At 46.1% G+C, this 12,828-nt stretch overlaps 1 protein-coding gene across 3 annotated transcripts in view; it reads right to left on the reverse strand.

The window, feature by feature from the left end:
- Nucleotides 1–11,030, reverse strand: part of NAV3 (neuron navigator 3) — a 563,756-nt gene extending 552,726 nt beyond the window's left edge. For all 3 annotated transcript variants that reach the window (XM_075427918.1, XM_075427911.1, XM_075427912.1), the window contains exon 1: nt 10,796–11,030. The gene's annotated coding sequence lies outside the window, so the exon portion shown is untranslated. The remainder of the gene's footprint in view (nt 1–10,795) is intronic.
- Nucleotides 11,031–12,828: the final 1,798 nt, after the last annotated feature.

Consider the following 12,828-nt stretch of genomic DNA (forward strand, 5'->3'; position numbering starts at 1 on the left):
TGTGAGAGGGAAGGGAATGAATGATCCTATTTTAACATCATTGAATTATGTGCCATGAGGTTATTGCGCTGAAGTTTTCATCAGTATGAGCAGAGGCTGGGTATGTCAGGGAGGAGCAGATCTGCCAACAACAGCTTGTAGCTATATCATGAGCAATGTTTTAAGAAGTGCTTATAAGTTGGTACACTTGGGAATTTCATGGGCCCACACCTGGTCTAAATCTGGTCTTTAATCATGTCATTGATGCTAGCAAATTCTTGCAATGAGCCTCAATAACTAGGGAAACTGATTCTACTTTACTCTTCTGAAGTCTCACATTAAAGCGCTCTATATAATCCTGCTAAGACATAGAAAAAGAAAATGTTTCAGAATGTAGCATATGGGGCCAAATATTTCTTTTTCTCATGCACATATTTACTGGCTTTAACATTATGACACATAACATAGTTGAAGAATGTAGGAAAATATGGGACTCATTATATTGACATTACCACAAATATGTGAATTAAGTGCATTCCTTCAGAGAGCAAACAATGCCAGAAGGACTACAGTCATTCAGGAATAAATTGACCAAGGACTGCGTAAGAGATGCTGTACCAATGCTGTCACTGCACTTGGTCTCCAGTGACCAGACCACTTAGATATCCAATTTCAGGAGGAGGAGAATGAAGTTAAACAATAAAAAAATACACAGTAGGAGTAAAGTAAAGTCATCCTGACTCTAAAAATCAGCCCATACTGAGACTGTAGCCAGCTTTTTCCATCCTCTACCCTATCGGGGGGATGATGTTTTGAAACAGCAGGTGCCTGTAGAATAGAACCGCAAAAATATCTTAAGAAACACAGGCTTACATCTGCCTCGTACAGCTGGCTTATAGTCTAGGCAAAGGGAGTCTGGAGTTTTTGCTTTTTTTAGCCTACTCTGACTATGACCACAAACAAAATCTTTTGAAGGAATGCCCGGAGAAACTCATTCTCTCTTGAGTCTACCCGTGGTCAGTTCACAGGTGACTAATATCGGAAACAGAAACTACTATGAAATGTAACATGTGCAACTGAATCCAAGGATTCAAGATCAGTATTTTTTGTTATTTCCAAAGGCTTCCTCAGATTCCTTTCTCGTAAAAAAATAAAAAGACTTCCCATGGTGATAAACTGAATAGAAGCAACCAGACTAGAAGTATGCCTGACAGAATCGCCAGGATTTAGTCTTTGCAATTGTGAAAGCGGCCAGTCAAACCCCAACCAGTGTAGTGCTTTCTCCTTCAGTCTGGCAACACATAGTAGTGACAATAGCTTTAAGAGTCTAATTTGACTCTTTCCCTTATTTCAGTGGGTTATTGACTCTGAAAGAGGTTGATAAATTCAAAGCTGTTAACTACTTCGCTGCTCAACATTTAAACCATCAGTTAGTGAATGTTGTATGGCTGCCTACCTTTCTAAGACAGGTTACAAACAATTTTAAAAAAAATGAAAAAGCAGACCAAAGAAATGTCCAAACTAGCCACAGAGTCTGATTTTCAGGATTTCCCAGGTAGTCAGCCGGAAGACAACTTAAGGAACTTTGTTTTCTACCCATAACAATGTGAACTATTTGCGATATACTATGCGAGAAAAAGACATGCGATGGTATGGATCCACAAAGAACTCTTACAAAAGAGGTGTTTATAAATTCCCCAAAAAAATGAAAACATAAACCAAATGTATCGAAGCTTATCTTCCATCAAAGTACACAAAATGAATAGCAAGGGAACGGGTTAGTAAGTACCAAGGATTCTTAATTGATTCCTCTATGGATGAGAAAAATTATCTTACAGCCAACCTCCTGTAAATGACAGATATTTATGTTTGGTTTCAAATGTAGTATACCTTTTACAAACAAATTACAGATCTTTAGTCAAAACTGACTCATTGTTAAAGTCAGTGTTTAGAAAGCGACTCTTGCTGAAAATGAGCAGCTACAGAGACATAACAAAACGACCACAAGGACAAAAGCATCATTTCAACTGCACTGCAGAAAATACGGATTTAAATGTCATCAGTTTGCAGACATCTAGACTAATAGTGCATCTGTGTTAAATTCAAACTATCACTTGCATCTTTTTTGGAGCCACTATCACATTCAAGACTTCCATAACGCTTTGCCATTTACCAGCAAAATCTAGTCGAAGAGTGATGCAGACTGTTATTTGGCCTTCATGTGTTCATTAATAAAACATGATCAAAAATTACACAAATCAAAGAGCATGTATGTTTCTTGTACCACACCTATAGTAAGTCAAGTTACAGAAGTCCTTTCATTCAACTCCTTTTAGCTACTTACTAAAAACTTACTAAAATGTCTTTTCAGTTCAGCATGTGACAAAAAGGAGCATATAGTGATTTGTGTAGTAGAGTTTGGTCCGCCCTTGTCTGTGTACTAAGTAAGAAAGAAGCTGGGCTGGAGGTAGGTCATGTAACCAAATGAAAGATGGTCAAGAGCACAGCTGATCCTTCATATTGGCAGGAGTGCTGTGAGGAAGCAAGGTGAGATTACTAAGGTGGAAGCAATGTCCGTAAAATTATATACGCCAGTGGAATGTGTTATCTGTCCTTAACTCTTGACAATGAAACCAAGAGCTTGGCCTTGAATGAAAAAAAGAAAATTTTATCCAGAAACAAATAATTTTCCTATTGTATGTCCCCCTCTTCTAAACAAAAAAACAATCCCTAAGTAAAAAATTTTGGTCTTCCAGTGTTCCAATCACCCTATTAAGTTTTCCTTTTCTTGGCAGTGTTGAAACACAAATGAGTTTTCAAAAATTCAAAGGGACATTTCAATGTTCAGAATCAGGGGAGCTCTATTTAATCATCCTAGCTCCAACTGCATTTATGTCTACTGACAAGGTCTTAGCTTCTGCCACCTTCGCTGCTTGTCCTTTCACTTTTTTGAAAAACTTTTCTCATTTTAGGAAAGACAGCATTTGCTAGACAAAAGCAAGAAAGGGAGAAAAAAACACTTTGCTACTCTGTTCTGTGAAACTCATTTGCAGAAATTTGCCAGATAACAAGAAAAAGAAGACGTACTCATATTAAATGTGAGCAGTAAATGGGAATTTTTGATATTTCAGAGAATCATCATGCCATGACTCCCTACTGCCATCTCCAGAGCTGGACACTCTGCTCCAGGTGAGGTCTCACCAGAGCAGAGTAGAGTGGCAGAATCATCTCCATCGACCTGCTGGCCACGCTTCTTTTGAGACAGCCTAGGATAAGGTTGGCCTTCTGGGCTGCGAGCGCACGTTGGTGGCTCATGTCCAGCTTTTAATCCACCAGCACCCCCAGGTCATTCTCGGCAGGGCTGCTCTCAATCCCTCCATTCCCCAGCCTGTACTGATACTGGGCCCCAACTCCAGTGCAGGACCTTGCACTTGGCCTTGTTGAACCTCATGAGGTTCAAATGTGCCCACTTCTCGAGCTTGTCCAGGTCCCTCTGGATGGCATCCCATCCCTCAGGCATGTCAACCACACCGCTCAGCTTGGTCATCTGTAAACTTGCTGAAGGTGCACTCAATACCGCTGTCTAGGTCACTGATGAAGATATGAACCTGTACTGGTCCTAACACAGACCCCTGAGGGAAAAACTTGTCACTGATCTCCATCTAGACACTGAGCTATTGACCACTGCCCTCTGGATGTGACCATCTGACCAATTCCTCATCCACTGAACAGGCCATCCATCAAATCCATACCTCTCCAACTTAGAGAGAAGGATATTGTGGGGGACCATGCCAAAGACCTTACAGAAGTCCAAACAGATGACATCCGTAGCTCTTCCCTTGTCCACTGACATAGTTACTCTGCCACAGAAGGGCACTAGGTTGGTCAAACAAGACTTGCCCTTGGTGAAACCATGCTGCCTGTCTCAAATCATCTCCCTGTCCTCCATGTGCCTTAACATAGCTTCTAGGAGGATTAGTGTTGGGCAGAGGGAGAAAGGAAAAAAAAAGCGAAACAGCCATTGCTTTTATTTAGAAGTCATTCATGACCTGGGCACTGTATTCTGCAAAGAATAAATATCTCAGCAGGGTGGTTTTAAACTGGTGTCTGACCACTTGGGACTGTTTATCTCTACCCAACTCTCCAGCTTGAAATCTGCTTATCAATGCAGAACTTCTTTGCCTCGTTGCTGAAATCATCTCCAGTGCACTGCCAAAATAATGACAATGTTGTGACAGCCTGTGACGGTTTGCCTTCATTAGCTCTGCATCACAGTGACACCGTGAACCACCGGACTGCTTTGATATTCAAGGGAAAGGACAACAAGTTACATAAACAGTGTCTTCTAGCAACAAAATAAAAACAAATTCCGCCTCTCAGACCCTCCAAAGTAATGGCCTAGTTCACTTATTACTGCTCCAGAATGAATTACTATTAGGGGTTTTTTTCCTTAAAATTGGTCCCACTCCCCCCCTTCATAAGCAGCCTGCATCCCGAAACAAGCACTTTGAAAATGCACTGTGCATCAGTGCTGGTGTCATATACTACGCTTTCTTTGATTTTTACTCAGTCTTACTGTGGCAACTCCTACATGCAAAGTTACCCCCTTCTTGTATTTTTCAGTTTCCTCAGGGGTATCTTAAAGAAATCATTCCTCAAAACATACGAGCTCTACAGAAGTTTGTATCTGTGACATGCAGATAAAGCTTCAAAATTAAATAACAGTGATTTTACTGGAGCCTTATATTGCCTAATATTTTGGAGTGTAACTCAGTGCCTTATTCATATTGAAATGCTTTTAAATAACTAAAGCATTTCTCCAGTGTATATTCCAAGATCTATTGACTTTTGCTTTAACTATTTTGGCAGTCTGGATGACTAATCAGCTTTGTCTGTTTTAAGGTAAGACTTTCTGTAAGGGTATTTGGATTTGCTACCTCCAGGACAGTGATTCTGCATGAATTTGCAGTGTCCTTAAATAGATCATAGCAACCCTTATCTTCTTAGGTTCTTCTGCAAATTCATCACCTGTTCCTTCAGCAATTTTTAACTGCTGGTTTGTCCAGGTTATTTTAAACATTGTCAGTTTAATGCATCTCACCCTGCTTTACTAATTTGTATGGCTTAATAACAATGCATTAGGACAGAGTCCAAAGACCAAAGACGAAAGTTTTATAGTCCAGATGGGGTTTTACGATAAAATCTGTTCATCTGCAGCAAACAGAATTTTTCATAATGAACTATTAGACAATTTTGTCTTTGACATGCTCTTCCAAACTGCCATGTTACCTAGGATCAGTTTTCCGACTAACTTGACTTTATACAAAACAGAAGCATATATGGACCTCTATTTAAAAGCCAGGTGGAACTATGTCTGCTGGTCAAAAAAATCTAGATGTTAATAAATACTTGAGAAAAAGTAACCTTTCACTGTATGAGGTAACTGACATCATTGTGAAATATAGCCAAATATGAGCAAAACGGAACCCTCAATACAGTAACTACTCCTGGAAAAGGTAATTGCACCATAAGTTCAGTTTTGTACTGAATGCTTCATTTACAGATTGTACCACCTTCCTTGCAGAAGATATTTCTTCCCAAACCTTAAACAGCGATTCTCCTGGTCTTCAGGAAAACATTTTGTTTCAAACAGCATCCATCATCTTGCCAATGAAAATGTCAATAGCACAGAGAGAAGCAGTGCATTTATCTAATTTTTCCACATAAAAGAAGGTATATATGTAATAAATCTAAAATGAAAAAAATCTCATGTTGTTTTTATGACATGTAAACACATTTGATGTATTTTCTCTCCAAATGAAATTATTTAGAACACTGCAGGATATCCCACTTGAAAGGACTCTAGGATTACGTTTTATTTCTCTACAAGCACGGTTCTCAATAATCAAAAAATCTCAAGTTTTCTATTTGTCACTGGCAGAAGATTCATTAAAATCTGGTGAAACAACAACTGCTTCTATTTCTGTCAGCTCTCAGTCAAGCATTCTTTCTTATGATCTTTAATAGTTCTTAGGCTTTTTTTAACTTTATGCAAATACTTGTCTGGTTCAGTATAAATCTTCACTTTCTTTGCTAACGCTATTACTTCACCAGCTTTCAGTTACTACTCAACTATTTTCAGCGTTTCCACCTCAAAGGTATCACCAGTGGGCTACTCTTCAAGCACCAACAGGGACCACCTCTATTTCAAATTCCAGCTTAGCATCCACTGCTGCAGTACAAGTAAACCAACCAGTGATGACTATATTGTGATATAACAGAACACAATTATTCCTTTTTAAATTGAGTTCAGAGATGGAAAGTCATCAACATATCAGTAGACATAGTGGCATAACCTTATTTTTCTTACTCATATTCTCCTGCTGTCGCTTGGAGTCAACCTAGAAGGATGTTGCTGCCTCATTTGAAATAAGCCTACTGACCTAAGTGTCTGGATGTGGAACACGTTTGCTCTATAGAGCCATGAGCCTGACTTCAGTTCTCTAGACTGCGCTTAAACACAAATACTGTGAACCAGTCGCTGCACTAAGTGACATTTACTGGCCTGTTCCTGAGGCACCCGAACATCTTCTCCATCCACAACCGTTAACAGTCAAAGCTCAGCAGGCCTCAGGATCGACTGGCTGCATTTCACACAAATCCTTGGAAGAAGCCACTTTTGCATACATTTTCCTGACTTGCACACACATAGTTACATAGAAGGGTGCGTTAGTGCTTGCACCATCCAACACTGAGCTCCTCAGAGCTCTGCACCCGATTTGCATGCAGACAACCACGTGAATCAGTGCTCTGAGTAGGCAGCAAGGACCAAGAAGCTCTGTCAGAAGGAGGACTGTCTTTTTAAATGTTTTTGCCCTGCACGGGGTTTCTGTGATGCCTCGAGAGAGTCCAACTCTGGAGGACTGGGAGCGCAGGGCACCAGGGCTGGGGGGCCTTGGGGGATGCTCAGAGATGGGACTCAAAGCCAAATCCTGGTCTGCTAATCTCCATTTGAGAAGGGAGGCCAGCTCACGCTCCAGTTACCCTATTTGTCTTTGTTGGGTTAACAGTCACTCAATTAAATAGATACAATTCTAAACATAGATGGGAAAGTGAGGAAAAGCAACTGAGTAAAGAGGTGCTATTTGCATGCAGTCATTTCCAAGAGTAGAAAAGAAACACTAAAGAAGATTAGAAGCAAAACATACGGCAATTACCATTGCATACTATATCTTTCTACAAAATGTTTCTGCAAGGAAGTTTTACCATAGTATGTCTTGTAACAATTGTCAGTCAGACACTGAGCATGTGGGTAAGGCTCTGATTTTACACGGACAAAATCCAAAGTAGCTTCATGGCAAGCATAGTGCTGGGTCCTTGCAATGTGTATTACATCGACTAGCCTAAGCTGGATGCAGAACATAATCAAAAACACAAGAGTATTTTTGCCCCCCAACTTTGCTTGTTTCTCTGACATTATACGTTAAAATTTATCTTAAAGAAACGGGACCCAGATCTCAGAAGCCAGTGTCCATCTGCGGTAACAACTTTCCATGGGTACACTTCTCTTTGCAGTACTAACTGATCTACATCTAAACAAATCAGTTCTGTACATGCAAATTCTAACAGCTCTCCAGCAGATTGCTTCATCAACACGTGCAGGCGATACCACAGGCGGCTAGTACAAAAAAATGCGCACACATCAGTGCAAGTCAGATTCCCTATTAAAAAGACAGCTACACGTCTCCCAGCCATACACTTCTTATCCATCTCCATGTGGAGCTTAACTGCAAAATTTAGCATGAATTAGATAACACTTCCCCAAGAAAATGAGATATTCTGTGTTATTACATCCCTGTGCTATCAATCAAACATAATGAATTTTTGATCCTCTGTAGTATAAAGCACATTAATGCGAGCCATCCAAAGCAAACATTCCCAGACCCCAAAATACAGCTGCAAATACTCTTGCCCAGGGTGCTGATCTTGGTGGCAATTTCTGGCACTGATTCCTCTCTACTTTTCCTAAGTCTGTACCAGTCAAACCTGGGTGAAACAATAGCTTTAAGGATTCTGTCCATTCCTGTGAATTATTAATTCAGCTAGCTGCTTAAGAGACATAAAACTGGCCAGTTCTCTTGAGCTGAAATTTAAACTAATTTCAGCTACTCTCTTGTAGTATTTTTAATTGGATCACTATCATTCAGCCATTTTGAAAACTGTTATGACACACATAAACTAATGCATACACACATGAACATATTTTTTAATACAGGAGAATAAAGATTATGGTACAACTATTTTTTATATATACGTAACGTAACATTAAAGTGTTTATTAGAGGAGCCCAAGAGGGCTGTAGGTTCCCTCATTGTCCTGTAAATGTTTTGCATGGGATGCATGCTCCCTGCAAGGTATCAGCTACACATCTCCCGCACTTTAATCCACACTGTGACTGACGGTGACCCCTCCTCACCGTGCACTGCAATGTTCACTGGTGAGAATGCCCTATGACTGCTCTGAATTTGGCCCCCTGAAGTCATATTACCATAGGGGTTTTTGATTTTGACTGTGGGAGTCTAGGCTAGATAGAATGTGAACTCAGGAAAGTGAGTACATTAAAAGGCTCCTCAAGTCTCAGATCTGATTTTTATTCGTGTTTAAAACCCACAGTAGGGGAAAGAGGAAAGATTTTTTTTTTCCTTGCAGCACTTCAGAGTCAATACATTTACCATGATACGATCTGAATTCCATTCTGATTTGCAGAATGGTTAGCTAATTGGCAAGCACATACAATTTAAGAACTAGATTTTGTAGATTAAACTCATTACTTCCAGCTTTTTATGTTCAACTCCGAGTCCCCACATAACCTCTTCCCCCGCTGATCATCTGCCCTGCTCCCTTTTCACGTTGCATTCCCCCTCTCCGGCACCGTATCCATCTCCTTCTCCAGGAAAGGTGGTCTCACCTGGCCCCGGTGCCTCCTCCTGCCCAGGCTCCCTCTCCCGCGGCCCCAGCTCCTCATGCCGCCACCGAAGGCTCGACCCGAGGGTTACGGCGGTCCTCCCCGAGCCACCAGCTCTGCTGCACAAATTTCGTGTCTCGCCGAACTCTTACATTTCCCGGAACGAAGCCAGTTATTAGGCGGCGGCGGAGCTGGCTGTTGCTGCGCGTTACCCTCCAGCTGACTGCCTTTTTAGCATGCACGATCTTCAGGCCACAGACTACGCCTTTCTTTTGTGTCTGGAAAGCCTGTAGCAGTTGCTGGGCACTAGGAACAAACTAACCTTTGTACTGGGAGCTACAAAAACTCTTCTCACCTAAGAGGACTGCAATCCTCGTCCACCTTGAGAAAACAAAAAGATTAAAAAAGGTCCGGGGTTGTTTTAGGATGGGTAATCTTCCCCAAAGCAAGGCTGGTTTCCTGAGTTAGCTCTATGCTTACTATTCACACTGAAAATAAAGCTCATCAAAAGCTCGAAGTTGCCTTTACTTTGAAAGGAATACGTCATCCTCAAATATGCAAAGCAGGTTTAACGTTGATAACCCAAGAGTTATCGACCTTGTATTTCAGCTGTTCTCAGTGCGCACTTTGGCTTTTCTGTACTAAGATCATCTTACCACCGGATGATTATTGATCACTTACGACAGAAACAAAAAGCCTTGACCAGACTCATCTATTCATTGCGCCCAGTGCAAACCGATATAAAAAAATGACAACTCCCCCACCCCAAACCGAGCGGCGGTCGAAAACACCATCTAGGGGTGAGACCCAGAGGGCTGGGGAAGCCAGCAAGCACCAGTAAGTTTGAGCAGAGACCTGCCTGGTAAACGGCTACCACCTGGCAATAGCAACGGCACTACCAAGCGAGCATGACGGCAGCTGGAAGGAGTCCTCACCACCTAACCCAAACCTGCCGGGGCCTTCCCCACGCACCCCGCCCGGGCCAGGGAGACGGGGGCATACAGGGGCGTGAGGAGGCTGTGGAGCAGGGCTGGGGGGCAGCTCAGGACCCACGGGGCCACCAGCGCCCTTGCCAACCCAACACCAAGGCAGCGGCAAGAAGACGCGTCCCTCATCCCCAACTTCTCCGGACGGGCCCAGGCGGGCAGGCGAGGAGCGGGTCATGGAGGGAGAAGCTTCTAGACTAACCTGCTGACAGGTTTCCACGATGGGCTTTCCCCCCACCGACCCCGGGGGGGATGTTCCAGACCGCGGCACCCATCCGGGGGATGCTTTGGGCTGCCCTGCCCCTCTCCTCTCCTCTCCCCTCCGACGCGACGGGGAGGGCTGTCCCCTGCCCGCCCCGGCGGGGGCTGCCGGGCGCTCCGAGCGGGGGCACGGCCGGGGCGGGGGGCGCGCCGAGAGGCGGCTGGCACCGGTGCCCGTGTCCTCGCTCGCCGCAGATTTGGAGGTAAAGCGTGTGCGATTTCTCACCCTCACAAAAGGGAGGAGGAAGGAAAGATGATCAAGGAAACAAACCAGGCAGGGGAGGCACTGGGGGGTGGGGGGGGGGGGGGGGGGAAGAGAGAAGAAAAGGAGGGAGAAACAAAGGGAAGAATAAAACCCTCTCTGGGAGCAAGCAAACAAAGAGGGTGAGAAGAGCTCGGCGGTCTCCCCGGGGGGCAGCCCCCCGCCGGGCTCCCCGGCACCCCGCCCCGACGTACCGCCCCCCGGCTGCGGCCCCGGCCCCGGGGTGCCGGCCCCGGCCGCGCACGGCGGAGTCCCCCGGGCAGGACCCTGCGCCCCGCCGCTGTCGCCCGGGGAAGAGTTCGGCGGCGCGGAAATATCCCCGCGGGGTCGGGGGCACCTTACCTGCCGGCTGGCACTCCTCGGAGAGCGGGGGGGCCGGGGGAGAGAGGCGGGGGGGGAAAAAAATAAGGGGGAGGGAAATAATAATAATAAATAATAGTAATAAAGCCACCCCAGTTTCCGAAATTGCACCGCTCGATCAGGTTACTATGGAAATCATCGCGAGGAGGCAAAAAAAACAGCCAGAAGCCACCCTCATCCTCTCCGCCTCCGGGAGGGACGGCGGCGCCGGGAGCCGCTGCCTCCCCCGGGCGCAGCGCTGCGCGCTCCCCCGCCGCCGCGCACCGGCAGCCGGCCCCGGCCCCGCGCCGCCAGCGGTGCTGCCCCCCGCCGCACAGCTGGAATTTAAAGGGGCCGCGCTCGGCGCTGCCCCGCGCCGCCCAGGCCGCCTTCCCCACCGAAAGTTTCCCGCGGGGGCCGGGCGCGGGCGCGCTGCAGCGCGGGGAAGGGGAAGGGGAGCGCGGAGGGGGCCGTGCGTAGCCCTCGGCGTTGTGAATTACGAGCTGCGTCGCGGCAGGATCCGAAGGCCGCGACAGGGCTGGGTGGCAACGAGCGCTGCACGCAGACATGGATGAGAAGAGGCAGCCCCGGGCTGGGAGAGCTGGTAACGGGAACGGCGAGGGCAGACAAAAGGCGTGAGAGGGTAGAAAATGTGTGGGCTGGGGGTGAAAACTTCCTTACACCACCACCCCCCCGTCCCTCAGCCCAGCACCTATAATTTGTAGCTGCAATTAAAAGACTCAAAAAAGACGACAGACGGTTTTGAAACAGATGATCCTCCCTGTGTTCCTTTACTCATGATCCAACGTGCTCATCAAGCTCACCGTTTCTGACACGCGAGCTTGCTGAGGCCCCATCTGTAGTACTGCATCCAGTTCTGGGCTCCCCACTTCAAGGAGAGAGTCCAGTGAAGGGCTACGGCGATGCTGAGGGGACTGGAGCATCTCTCCTATGAGGAGAGGCTGAGGGAGCTGGGCTTATTCAGCCTGAAGAAGAGAAGGCTGAGAGGGGACCTTATAAATGCTTACAAATATCTCAAGGGTGGGCGTCAGGAGGACGGGGCCAAGCTCTTTTCAGTGGTGCCCAGCGACAGGACAAGGGGCAATGGGCACAAACTGAAGCACAGGAAATTCCATCTGAACATGAGGAAGAACTTCTTCCCTCTGAGGGTGACGGAGCCCTGGAACAGGCTGCCCAGGGAGGTTGTGGAGTCTCCTTCTCTGGAGATATTCAAGACCCACCAGGACAAGGTCCTGTGCAGCCTGCTGTAGGTGACCCTGCTTTGGCAGGGGGAGAGGACTAGATGACCCACAGAGGTCCCTTCCATCCCCTAACACTTGGTGATTCTGTGACTCCCCGGCAGCTTAGAGCCTGGAAGCTGGACCCATCTGAAGGCCAACCATGACCACAGGCAGAGCTGCGCCAACAGCTGCTGCTCACAGGCACAAGCGGACTTTGGTGCGAGTGAGTGGACAGCGTGGCGGCCATTGCCATCGTGTTGCTCTGCCCCACTCCGTCTCTACCTTCTCCCCTCACGTGCTGCGCTGTTCTGTCCCACTCGTGTGTGGGCCACCTCCCACCACAAAGCCCCCTCTCTGCTCCAGCAGTATCAGGTCCATGGCTGATGCAGGATCTGCCCCCAAAGAGATGGGTTTTGCCCACACAGAATAGATTCCACAAGTTGCTGCTGATGGGGGACAGGGCTTCTAAGTCATTCGGGGGACAGGGCTTCTAAGTCACTCCAGCTCTGAAAAACCTCTGCCTGCAGAGCGTGAGGGAACCCCATCTTTCCTCTGTTGTTGCAGACAATGTCCTATGTGCTTCAGCTCCCAGAAAGGGGAAATGTGGAGAAAAAAGTCTTCAGGTGATTGCCCTAAACACCTGTGAAGAAAAGGAGCCCTGTGCTATTGCAGGAGAAAAGAAGGGAAGAGTGGGAGGGAGAGAAGAAAAAGACCGGTGAGCAACATCCAAGTCCAAAAGCTTCTGGATTCCTCGCTTGGAGTAAAAATGTGAATTTCTTCTAGCCTTTTTTCCTG

Source organism: Opisthocomus hoazin, chromosome 8 (genome assembly GCF_030867145.1).
Source record: "Opisthocomus hoazin isolate bOpiHoa1 chromosome 8, bOpiHoa1.hap1, whole genome shotgun sequence".
In the NCBI taxonomy this organism is placed as follows: Eukaryota; Metazoa; Chordata; class Aves; order Opisthocomiformes; family Opisthocomidae; genus Opisthocomus; species Opisthocomus hoazin.